Source organism: Oncorhynchus nerka, linkage group LG4 (genome assembly GCF_034236695.1).
Source record: "Oncorhynchus nerka isolate Pitt River linkage group LG4, Oner_Uvic_2.0, whole genome shotgun sequence".
Lineage (NCBI taxonomy): Eukaryota > Metazoa > Chordata > Actinopteri > Salmoniformes > Salmonidae > Oncorhynchus > Oncorhynchus nerka.
The window spans coordinates 14,624,243-14,638,389 of NC_088399.1; positions in this window are offsets into that span (position 1 = coordinate 14,624,243).

Sequence of the window (14,147 nt, forward strand, 5' to 3'; positions counted from 1 at the left end):
GAAGTCTTACTGGCTGACTGATGTATCTCAGTAGAAGTCTTACTGGCTGACTGATGTATCTCAGTAGAAGTCTGACTGACTGATGTATCTCAATAGAAGTCTTACTGGCTGACTGATGTATCTCAGTAGAAGTCTTACTGGCTGACTGATGTATCTCAATAGAAGTCTGACTGACTGATGTATCTCAATAGAAGTCTTACTGGCTGACTGATGTATCTCAGTAGAAGTCTTACTGGCTGACTGATGTATCTCAATAGAAGTCTGGCTGACTGACTGATGTATCTTAATAGAAGTCTGACTGACTGACTGATGTATCTCAGTAGAAGTCTTACTGGCTGACTGATGTATCTCAGTAGAAGTCTTACTGGCTGACTGATGTATCTCAGTAGAAGTCTTACTGGCTGACTGATGTATCTCAATAGAAGTCTGACTGACTGATGTATCTCAATAGAAGTCTGACTGACTGATGTATCTCAATAGAAGTCTGACTGACTGATGTATCTCAATAGAAGTCTGACTGACTGACTGATGTATCTCAATAGAAGTCTGACTGACTGATTGATGTATCTCAATAGAAGTCTGACTGACTGATTGATGTATCTCAATAGAAGTCTTACTGGCTGACTGATGTATCTCAATAGAAGTCTTACTGGCTGACTGATGTATCTCAATAGAAGTCTGACTGACTGATGTATCTCAATAGAAGTCTGACTGACTGATGTATCTCAGTAGAAGTCTGACTGGCTGATGTATCTCAGTAGAAGTCTGACTGGCTGACTGATGTATCTCAGTAGAAGTCTGACTGGCTGACTGATGTATCTCAATAGAAGTCTGACTGGCTGACTGATGTATCTCAATAGAAGTCTGACTGGCTGACTGATGTATCTCAATAGAAGTCTGACTGACTGATGTATCTCAATAGAAGTCTGACTGACTGACTGATGTATCTCAATAGAAGTCTGACTGACTGACTGATGTATCTCAATAGAAGTCTGACTGACTGATGTATCTCAATAGAAGTCTGACTGACTGATGTATCTCAATAGAAGTCTGGCTGACTGATGTAATCTCAATAGAAGTCTGACTGACTGATGTATCTCAGTAGAAGTCTGACTGACTGACTGATGTATCTCAATAGAAGTCTGACTGACTGACTGATGTATCTCAATAGAAGTCTGACTGACTGACTGATGTATCTCAATAGAAGTCTGACTGACTGACTGATGTATCTCAATAGAAGTCTGACTGACTGACTGATGTATCTCAGTAGAAGTCTGACTGACTGATGTATCTCAATAGAAGTCTTACTGGCTGACTGATGTATCTCAATAGAAGTCTTACTGGCTGACTGATGTATCTCAATAGAAGTCTGACTGACTGATGTATCTCAGTAGAAGTCTTACTGGCTGATTGATGTATCTCAATAGAAGTCTGACTGACTGATGTATCTCAATAGAAGTCTGACTGACTGATGTATCTCAGAAGTCTTACTGGCTGATTGATGTATCTCAATAGAAGTCTGACTGACTGATGTATCTCAATAGAAGTCTGACTGACTGACTGATGTATCTCAGTAGAAGTCTGACTGACTGATGTATCTCAATAGAAGTCTTACTGGCTGATTGATGTATCTCAATAGAAGTCTGACTGACTGATGTATCTCAATAGAAGTCTGACTGACTGATGTATCTCAGTAGAAGTCTTACTGGCTGATTGATGTATCTCAATAGAAGTCTGACTGACTGATGTATCTCAATAGAAGTCTGACTGACTGATGTATCTCAGAAGTCTTACTGGCTGATTGATGTATCTCAATAGAAGTCTGACTGACTGATGTATCTCAGTAGAAGTCTTACTGGCTGACTGATGTATCTCAATAGAAGTCTGACTGACTGATGTATCTCAGTAGAAGTCTTACTGGCTGATTGATGTATCTCAGTAGAAGTCTTACTGGCTGATTGATGTATCTCAGTAGAAGTCTTACTGGCTGATTGATGTATCTCAGTAGAAGTCTTACTGGCTGACTGATGTATCTCAGTAGAAGTCTTACTGGCTGACTTTCTGTCATTTCAGATGAACCTACAAACTGACTGCGGCTACATCACCGATTAGCGGAACAGCTATTGTGTATCATGTCCATGTTGAATCATATAATAATATAACTGCAATGCTATATTCTTACTGGGGTTGGGGTCAATTCCATTTCACTTTACTTCCTGAATAAGTTGAAATGGACCCCATCCCTGATACCTACACAATTTTGTTCAGTATTTTTCCAACTTTCCCCTCTGAAAGACACAGTTATGTTCCTACCATGGTCTGAGGGAAGCAAAAGCCATTATTTCACAGGAAGTCATCGTGTACAGCAACAATGCTTGTCCCCAACATCAAGATTAGGCCCCGAATATTAATGTACCCCCTCTCCGTTATCTCAAAATAACATCTTATTTCTCATTAAAACATCTGTGGCCAGCACATTTTGTCTTCCCCACTGGCGGGAATATGAGGGCAAGTTTTTGAAGTCTGGTCTTATCCGTTTTTGTAATTTACAGATTAAAAGACCAGACAATCCTTCCATTACTGATGAGACATGGCTAGAATAAGCAGAGACACGGGTAGAATGAACCAATAAGGCCCGAGGGGGGTGTGGTATATGGCCTATATACCACGGCTAAGGGCTGTTCTTACGCACGATGCAATATGCCACATACCCCTTAGGTGCCTTATTGCTATTATAAACTGATTACCAATGTAATTAGAGCAGTAAAAATAAATGTTTTGTCATACGCGTGGTATACGGTCTGATATACTACAGCTGTCAGACTATCTGTATTCAGAGCTCGAACCATCCAGTTTATGATATTAAACAGTTGTCTGCATAGCTGTGATGTTGCACAGCCTACAATGGGCTAGCTATCACAGCCAAGAACACTGGGATTTGTGTTGCTCTTGTAGTGGGCTTTCATGTCAGTTTTGGACTAACCCTAGAGCCTCATTCAATCAAAATCATATAATTTGGGTTTAAAGACCAACATTTTGTTTTGTGGGTTTTTGTTGGGTTTATGGCATGTTTGCGTTAATTGCTATACTTGTTGAGTTTATAGAATATGAACACTAGTATAATTCATATCCAAAGGAGTGTCACTATGAAAAGAGGGTCATTTTTGTCTTGGCCAATTTATATTGAATTTTGAGCTCCAAGAACCACAGTATTCCTGTCTATTTGTGAGGAACTCAAATGCTTTCTGTTTCTACTTTGTAGTGTGTATGCTCTGGGCTGAAGTTTTGGGACTGTGCCCATTTGGGGCATTCCCAACCGGTGATCCCTCTTCTTGCTCTCTTCTCCGATGACACTGTGCTCCTCTCGATGATGTCAGGCCCTGTGACAACTGCCCCATTGTGCGTTCCCTGCTGTGTGTAATGCATGTCACAGGCCTGTAGGTGCACTCGCCACCAAGAGAATGCATGTCTGTATTTCTCTCTGTTTTTCTTTCTTTCTGTTGAGACACATTCACTGCTGTGTCCGCGTGGTCAGGACAGTAGTGAGGCCTGCATGTGCTTGCAAGAGTTTTATAATGCAGATATTATATATACAGTGCATTTGGAAATTATTCAGACCTCTTCACTTTTTCCACATTTTGTTACATTACAGCCTTATCCTAAAATGAATTTTAAAAATTGTTTCCCTCAATCTACTCACTATACCCTATATTTACAATACAAAAACAGTAAAAAAAAAAAAGAGTAATTTAAAACACCATGCTTCACCGTAGAGATGGTGTCAGGTTTCTTCCAGACGTGACATTCAGTCCAAATGCAAAGCGTCACATCATTTAGACCAGAGCATCTTGTTTCTCATGGTCTGAGAATCCTTTTGGTGCCTTTTGGCAAACACCAAACAGGCTGTCATGTCTGTTTTACTCAGGAGTGGCTGATTGGTGGTGTGCTGCAGAGATGGTTGTCCTTCTGGAAACCGGATGCACCTGAGCTCAAAGTCTCATAACAAAGGGTCTGAATACTTGTGCAAAAAATTCTAAAAAAGTTTTTGCTTTGTAATTATGGGGTATTGTATGTAGATTGATGAGGACGTTTAAAAAAGAAACAATTAGAATAAGGTTGTAACAAAACAAAATGTGGAAAAGGGGAAGGGGTCTGAATCCGTCCTGAATGCACTGTGTATAATATATATATCCACTGACTCAGAAGCCCCAACACAATAAACCAGTGGAGGCATGTTGTAGATTAGGGAGTCGGGAACAGGGTGTCCGAAGCTCAGGCCAACGAAAACATCACAAGACACAAATAAAGTCAAATAAAATAAATATTTTATTTATTCTAAATCGACCCATCCAATGCCTTGTTTTAGTGAGATTACATAGAATAGACCATATTTTGAGCTAAACTAAAGCTAATAAGACATTGTTAATAAACTGGCAGTCTCCTGGATGCCCAATTTCTCCGATACCTTTGGCAATTGTGTGTCCCTTTTTCGCCAGTAAAGCAATTAACTTCATTCAGATGCATTTTACAGTGTAACACAGTGTGTTGAAGAATCTCTTCTCTTATTCCTCCCATATTCCCATATGCCTTCTTCATTCACCACGCATAAACCAGGAAGTGTGTGTGTGTGCGTGTGTGTGTGTGTATGTACTAATCCTATCCATATGGCTCTAAGCTCTGTACTCTACTATAAAGGAACCAGGTCTTAGTGTCCCGAGAAGGCCTGCTGACCCACACATGTACTGCCCACAGAGCTGCCCACAGCTACTGTAGACAGCTCTGGAGTAAGGGGGGGGGGGAGTTAGGTGTTTGTGTGGGACATGAGAGAATAATGTTATGCTGCCTGCCATCCAAATGTCTGTGGGAGTTTGCTACATTGGGGTCTGGGAGGGTGGGGAATCTGCATTCTCTTGTTGGATAGAGTGGATCACAGAAGATGGCAGCTATAGAGTTTGGCTATCTGTGAGGGTGAGGAAGGGTAACGGAATCTTGGGATTTATTTTAATTAGATTCTTGAATGGATGTAACTAGCCACCTTTAGCGATGCTTATATCTGCCCAAAAAGAACAAGAGAAAACAGCATATCCAATGTCTTTTTTTTTTTTGACGAGCCCCACCCCGCCTGTAAATGAATCCAGATAAGAAAGAGGGGTGTGAGGGGGTTGTGAGTTTGTGTGAAGCTGAGAAGCAGCTGGATGCTTTATATAGCTTGAATTAAAGAGGTACTGGGGAACCGGTGGGTGTGTATACAGTGTGTGTGTCTACAGAAGTGTGTGTCGCTACCATGTGTGTACAGTGTGTGAGTACAGCGTGTGAGTACAGCTTGTGTATGTGTGTTACTTGGGCCCATAGGGTCCTGCTTTCCATTTAAGGGCTCCCAGACATCACTGCTGCTGCTTTCCACTGGAAATATTTTGATATTTTAAAGACTAAAGAAAATGTGCATGCGGTCGTGGCTACACTGGAAAAATGTCCATGTGTTTAAAAAATTCCCAGTGTGGTTGCAATTTAGAATGAAGCAATTACTGCGGAGATTAGCTCCACATGGCTCTTGCACTACTAACACCGGTTAAGGGGCAGAAATGAGCTAGCATGCAGACGCAGAGATTGACGTCATGTCAAAGTGGACTCGTTTAGGGTTAGAAGACTGACCGGCAAAGACCAATGAAAGTCGCTGGAGGGGATGCTCGATTCAGTTCTGCTGCAGTAGTCATGTATCAAATATTGGTCCATGATAATAATAATAAATAACTTAATATCACTGAAGGAAAAAAAATACAAATAAAATAATAATGAAAACAATCCAAAACACAGAACATATTGGTAGGAGACACCGAACACTTACTCAACTACATAGTAGTCATGCACCAACATTTTCAGAGAAGGTACTGATATTCAACATATTTCAATTAATAATGTGTGAAATAAATATTTGTTTTCTATCCTACAAATAGATCAAATTGAGGGGGCATGAGAGGTAATGACTCTGTGGAACTGAATGAGAGCGTTTTCGGGAGTTTAGTTTAGTTTATTTTATTTTTACAGGGACAGTGCACATTAATCAACGTTTCAGTAAAAGTGCCGGTTTTAGCCAGCCGGCTAATTTTCAACCGCAGTCCCTGGACAGGTTATTAAAAACAATTACAATATAGACAATAGCAACATAGAACAAGCAAGACATAGCAACATAGGACAAGCAAGACATAGCATACAGACAGAGCAACATAGGACAAGCAAGACGTAGCATACAGACAGAGCAACATAGAACAAAAAGCAGCAAGACAAAATTCATAAAAGCAACAGTGTTTCCACACCTCACAAGCTACAGACAACAGACAACATGGAAAGCGGCAACACACAGCTAGGGACCATGTTCACAAATCTGATTGACCTTTAGCCAGGTCTTCAAGCATTTTGTGAAAGTGTGATATGTGGTGCAGTTATGTGTGTCTGATGGCAGTGTATTCCAGACATGGGAAGCTCTCACAGAGAATGCAGATTTACTAAAGGTGCTTTTCCTTAGGGGAACTATACAGTCACCTCTCATGGCAGACCTTGTGGATCTGCTGCCATATGTCTGGGTTTTCTGTTTAACAAAAATATTGAGTGGAGGGGGAGCCAGGCCATTAAGGATCTTGAATACAAGACATGCATCGGTGTATTGCACAAGATTTTCCCAACTCAAGAGCTCATGCTTTCTAAGGATGTGACAATGATGATGGCTATTGGGCTTCCTATCAAGCACTTTGAGAGCCTGTTTGTAGACAGACTGAATAGGTTTTAATGTTGTACAGCAAGCTTGGGCCCAACTAGTCAAGCAGTATGTTAAGTGGGGGAGTATCATAGATTTGAAGTACAGTTTTGCTACCTCTGTAGTCAATTTTTTTTGTATAAATCGGAAATTAGCTAGATTGAATTTAGTTATTTGAATTACCTTTTTCACATGCTTTTTAAAAGAGAGGTTGGAATCAAGTATGATGCCAAGGTTTCAGATTGATTGTGAAGGATGGCATACACCTGACAAAAACCTGAAAGGCTCTTTGGTTGGAAGAAAGGGGTGGATTCTTGACGACTCCTTTGTTCGTGATTGGCTACACGGTGAACCTACCCTCTTGATTCCACTTCATTGATTGGTAATCGAAGTGTTTGAACCGCAGTGTTCATTCATTGATCAGTGAGTTATATTCACATCAAACCCACCGACAGCAATGAATGTTTATCGCAGCCATCAGCTCATGAAAGGAGGAGAGAGGATCCAACTGGACTTCCGACAAACCAGAGAGATGGGATAAATCCTCCTCTGTGTGTGTGTCACTGTGCATTTGTGCATGTGTAACTTGAATGATAAAGTTTAGGTTAGTGTGTGTTTAAGATTCAAGTTTGTGTGTGTGCCTTGAAGATTCTCCGTGACCTCTGAATGTGTGTTCATCCGCCTGGATGAGAACAGTGACCCTCAGGGTACAGTCAACGGTCGATGGTTTCTGTCAGAGGCTCAAACTCACCGACAGCGTTGAATGTTCCCCGAGGGCACCTGAGGTTCCACTGACTCTCTCCACTTCACCCAGAACCTAGTCTGTGTATTTTGTTTACTCACGTTCCCAAGGGCTGGTCCTGGATCTGTTGTTGGGTCTCTATGGCATGTTTCACTTTACAGAACCTAAGAATAATCTTATATCACAGGCGGTTGCTTTCACCTTAATTGGGGAGGAAGGGCTTGAGGGAATGGCTGGAGCAGAATGAGTGGAAAGGTATCAAATACATGGAAAACATGTTTGATGGCATTCTATTCGCTTCGTTCCAGCCATTATTATGAGCCGTCCTCCCCTCAGCAGCCTCCACTGTCCCGGATCTGTTGTTTGGACTCTATGGCCTCTGTTTTACTGTATCACTTTGCTCAGGCTGCTTCTAGGGATGTAATAAGTCACCGATATGCATCGGCCCCCTATTCAAATGTTTGAGATGTGACTGCATTGGTCCACAGACACCAAACCGATCCAAATCTAGCATGTATCGGTCAAAAAACATTACGAATTGCAGAGTCGCTATACTAAAACGTATGGTTCCTGTATCGTATCGGAGCCCATGTACACTATATATACAAACGTATGTAGAGACATCTTAAAATTAGTCGATTCAATTATTTCAGCCACACCCGTTGCTGTGTATAAAATCAAGCAAATAGCCATGCAATCTCCATAGACAAACATTGGCAGTAGAATGGCCTTACTGAAGAGCTCAGTGACTGTCAACGTGTTACCATCATCGGATGTCACCTTTCCAACAAGTCAGTTCGTCAAATTTCTGCCCTGCTAGAGCTGCCCTGGTCAACTGTAAGTGCTGTTATTGTGAAGTGGAAACGTCTAACGGCTGAGCAACAACGGCTCACCTGTGAAGTGGTAGGCCACACAAGCCCACAAAACGGGACCACCAAGTACTGAACAGTGTAGCATGTAAAAATCATCTGTCTTTGGTTGCAACACTTACTACCGAGTTCCAAACTGCCTCTGGAATCAACGTCAGCACAAGATCTGTTCGTCGGGAGCTTCATGAAATGGGTTTCCATGGCCGAGCAGCCGCACAAAAGCCTAAGATCACCATGCGCAAAACTCAGCGTCAGCTGGAGTGGTGTAGCTCGCCACCTTTGGACTCTGGAGAAGTGGAAACGAGTTCTCTGGAGTGATGAATCACGTGTCACCATCTGGCAGTCCGATGGACAAATCTGGGTTTGGCAGATGCCAGGAGAATGCTACCTGCCTGAATGCACAGTACCAACTGTAAGGTTTGGTGGAGGAGGAATAATGGTCTGGGGCTGTTTTTCATGGTTCGGGCCCCTTAGATCCAGTGACGGGTAGTCTTCATCCTACCACATACAATGACTTTCTAGACAATTTTGTGCTTCCAAATTTGTTACAAAAGTTTGGGGAAGGCCCTTTCCTGTTTCAGCATGACAATGCCCCCGTGCACAAAGCGAGGTCCATACAGAAATGTTTTTTTGAGATCGTTGTGGAAGAACTTGACTGGCTTGCACAGAGCTCTGACCTTAACCCCAACAAACACATTTGGGATGAATTGGAAAGCTGACTGCGAGCCAGGCCTAATTCCCAACATCATTGCCCAACCTCATTGCCCAACCTCATTAATGCTCTTGTGACTGAATGGAAGTAAGTCCTCACTGCAATGTTCCAGCATTTCGTGGATAGCCTTTCCAGCTGTTATAGCAGCAAAACAGGGACCAACTCCATATTAATGCCCTATGATTTTGGAATGAGATGTTCGGCAAGCAGTTGTCCACATAGTGTATCTAATCGTCTTAAAAGATACACATCCCTAGCTGCTCCTAGACCTGTTGTTGAGGCTATGTGGCGTCTTACTATTGTTTACAGGCTCTCTGACCAGTTATCCTGTTTCACCTAGGAAATATTACTGAGACCATTGTCACCTTGACGTTTGTGTCTATGCGTGTGTGTTTAACACAGAACTCTGCTTTGAAGTCCAGCTTCAGGAGTCGTTCTTTCTCAAAGTGTCATGGCCGACCCACTGGCACATGCTGCCATGAAAACGTTCCTCTCACACCATACACACCACCAGCAGGGATCATCTAGAAAGAGACAGGGAAAGAGAGGGAAATGCATCAATGGAATGCTAATAACATTCTCACAATTACAGCCGACATTACAGTATAAACACACACACACACACACACACACACACACACACACACTTAAGTACAAATCTGCAGGCAAAGACTAAAATGTGATGTCATGGAAGATGCAATTGGGACTGGCTATACCTCACACTCTTTTTCTGAACATATCTTGCTCTTGCTCTCGTTAGGCAGTTAACCCAAGAAGACGGGGATGTCGATTTAAGGGAGCCCTCCGCACCTCTCTGATTCACAGCTTCCACTCGTTAGAACAGCAACCACGGCAGGAGACTAAGCTAGAGTACCGCCATTATGACACATTTCAGTTGAATGCATTCAGTTGTACAACTGAATAGGTATCCCCTTTCTCTCTCTCTCTACCCCTCTCTCTACCTGACAGACAATCTGTGTTCTGGCCCCTTCTCTGTCTGTAGACGGCTGCTCCACAGCTTCTACTCGTTAGAACAGCAACTACGGAGACTAAGCTAGAGTACCGCCATTATGACATCACAGACAGTGTCCTCAGTGCGAATATGCTTGTCTGTGGTTGTCGCGATCTTAGTAGTGTCTTCTCACACCTGTGCCCTTTTTATTTATCTTATTGAACCTTTATTTAACTAGGCTAGTCAGTTAAGAACAAATTCTTATTTTACTATGAGGGCCTACCCTGGCCAAACCCTAACCCGGATGACACTGGGACAATTGTGCGCCGCCCTATGGGACTCCAAATCACGGCCGGTTGTGATACAGCCTGGAATCTAACCCGTGTTTGTAGTGACGCTTCTAGCTGTGGGATGCAGTGCCTTAGACCGCTGCGCCACTTGGGAGCCCAATTTATCCCTGATGTCACCAAACATTGGCTCTTTGCCCTCAATTAACCAAAATATGCCAACTTCCCTCAATGCACTTCTGCAGGCTAAAACTCTCCCAGTGTAGGCTGACAAACCTTGCCAATAGTACAGCATATGGGGGTCAGATCATTAAAGGAATCTTAGAGAATTCAAGCTCTACATTATTGACTGAATTCCTTCCCCTTTAGACCCTTAATGTTGTGACTGGACAACTGACAACGGCACAGAGCTAAATATATCTCAGGCCCAGGGGTGGGCGGTCTGCTGCTCTGGTCCTGCCGTACCACCATCACCACCACACCCGTTTACAGTCCACACTGCAAAACTGTGCTCTCTCCATCTTTCTCTGGCTTTCTCTGCTGAAAAGAGTCAGCGGCATCCAACCAACAATGATACACTAGCATGCTGTGATGGGAACAATCTTAGTCATGTGGCAGCAATCCCTGAGGGCCTATGTAGAGTATTAGGAACCCTAATGACTAGAAATAATATTGGGTGGGTGCGTGTATGCTTTGACAGATACACATACATTAGGTTACTTTCTTATGATCAATATACAGTGGGGCAAAGTATTAAATCAGCCACCAATTGTGCAAGTTCTCCCACTTAAAAAGATGAGAGAGGCCTGTAATTTTCATCATAGGTACACTTCAACTATGACAGACAAAATTAGGAAAAAAATTCCAGAAAATCACATTGTAGGATTTTTAATGAATTTATTAGCAAATTATGGTGGTTTGTCTGGGAGCTCCCTCCCCTTTTTCTGGCAGCCAGCCCCCTTACCTCTTCACCCCCTTTTAAAATTGACACCCTGCCTCATACTAACAAGGTTTTTAGTCTTACACCTTTTTTCTTCTCTCACAGCAAGCCCCCGTCCCCCCTGTCCCGCCTCAAATCACTACGGCATCTTTCATATTCCTTGTCTCCTCATTTGCATATATCTCCGCCCCGCCTCCTGGATTGAGGTTTGAGGTAGAAAAGCACGGTCTTTTTACCTTCTCTGAATGGTATTACGCCGGGCAGAATCTGCCATTCACTCTACCTCAAATAAAAAGCCTCCCACACCGCAGAGGGACATTCCTCCCTCCTGAACCCACTTGGGTAAACAGAAAGCACTCGAGCGTCACTGAACTTAACTCCAAGGTAGCAGTTGAATTTTAGCTGTAGGCCCCTAGTAAATAAAGTGGGTAACAGGCTCTAAGCAGAGGGCTTTGATAGGCCTGCGTCCAGTAGTGCTGCGTGGAAGTCCCGACCGACCAGCTCGGTGGAATAAAGCAAAAGCCTGCACAGTCAGCAGATTCCGACTGGCAACAGCGGACTGCAGGAAGCAACACCAGCTAAGTATTATTATTATTATCCCGACTTCGCATTGACCCTGTTTTATCCGAGCGCCGGGCAGTCCATTGTAACACGGGAAAAAGCCTCAGATGCAAATGATTTCTGCCAGTGCTAATTTTCTTGTTTTGCCATTGAACCCACACGGTACATTTTTGTGTTGAAGAACAGGGAGAGAATAATGATGCTGAGAGAACAATACGCCACCTCATGCCCTTGCTGTTCCAGTAGCTGAACGTGTGCAACTGCAGCACTACTGCCCCACTGGAGGGCCATTTGTCAAAAGAGAAAGGGAGGGAGAGAAGGTAACCCGACACTGGCTGTCCAAATAGTCGCAGAGAATCCATTCTAACCCAGACCCTGGCCTCTACCCCATCCCCTTGGCAACTCCCTGCATTGCGCCTGCTTCCTATAATGCTCAGTTGCAGAGCCCAGGGACCTGGAGGGGGCATGGTTTTCAGTAGTTACCACAGCCACAATGTAAAAAAATTGCTATATCGTAAAAATTCATGAAAACAAAAATGTGCTTTATGGCCTTAATTTAAGATTAAGCTTAAGGTTATGTTTAAGGATAGGTTTAAAATCAGATTTTTAGAAGATAAATTGTAGAAATAGGCTGGGTTTATGACTGTGGTTGTGGTAACTAATAAGGACACTATGATGTGAGGCATAGAGTCTGCAATAACTCGGGCATAGTAAATCCCTGTCGGGGAGTCGCATGCATTTCTGATCATGCGCCTCTATCTTACAGCTTTGAAATGACTGTAATATTTAACCAGTTGTTAAAAGAATCTGTGTTATGGCACTCTTATCACTTGACACTCTTACCCCCCTCAGATAGATTACTCTGTGGGAATTTGATTACACCAGACCACAAGGCCCATAACACAACACTTATTTGACTTCCCTCACTTTAAGGCTGGAATAGAGGCTATCTTCAATACAGGACATCCACACAGCATTGTGTCCTATCAGTTGCTTCTGACTATTCACGCACAGACATACTTTGACATTAGTGAGCTCTCAAAGTTGCACCGACAACATGATTGGCCAAAGCCTGGTGATGTGATACCTGTAATACCTGGCCAATTTAAATCATGTTAAAATAGACCCTTATACTGAGCTTCTACCTGGCTTAGAGGGAGAGAGACTCATTAGATATGTTTTAAACCAGCCCCCATAGCTTCTTAACACTCGGGGTAAGCCTGTCTGACGTTTGAGGATTGGTTACGCCGAGCACAAAGGAATGCTCGGCCATATGACAGCATTTTCTGGATCTCTGACCCCCATGCAGTCGTAATATGTGAGGTCAGGTTTATCGGTTGCCCTCAATTTCCTTCAAAGGCACGATATGGTTGGAGCTTCCGAGGCTAAATTTTAATTCTGTGACTCATGTGGCGTGACCCACCACTTTATTCTTATCAAAAGCTCCTAGAGGGGCTAGGGTAGCCCCCCCCCCTCTCTCTCCCTGGATTTGAATAATGCAGTCGGGATCCTTAGTTTCAGGACATATAACACTTTGAAGTAGTTCACTGGGATTTCGCAACTGCCGATATTCACAAAAATATAACTAGAGCAGATTGTTAATTTCTCTAAATATACTAGAATCATTTTGTTTTGTGAATGACCGCTGCATCATGTTGGCCAGCATGGAAGGATGTCTGGGGCAAATGTACCTGAATAAAATTGGTCGTTTTTATGTAATCAATTAACATCTATTTCACAAGTTTGAATTTAAATTAGATTTATTTTCAATTTGAATACGTCTGAATATCGAGATATTTTTTGGGCAAATACCAATGTCTTATCTTGAGCAGTGCTTTTATGTTGCTGCATCTCAAGTACCTTCAGCTTCTGAAAGTGTCTAAGACTCAAAGCCCCTCTGCGGGAGCGATATGAATAGGTCCACAAGGGCCCGCTGTGTCAAACAAAAGGTTGCCTGGCGCTTGTTTGCGATTTGCCTAATCTGCAGGTTTTAATCTCTTTAGCAGACGATCCCGTATAGCGTGACGTCCAGCTGACAGATAATCATCTCTGGATGTCCTCTGACTGTAATAATAATAATGATTAGAATATGGAGGCACTAGGACTGCCATTCCAGACCTCTCCCCCTGCTGGGACGCTTGGCTGGGGTGGCCTGTGGGGACTAGGAGGTGCTAGACCAACGAGGGCCGGTTGTTGCAAGGCGTCGCTGCAGAGCACGGCAACATACTGACTGTCCTCGCTCACAGGCTAATCACAGAGACTAACGCACAGAAGGACAGAATGGAAACAACTGAACTATGTTCAAAAAAATCCCTTGAAAATACAGTCTGTAC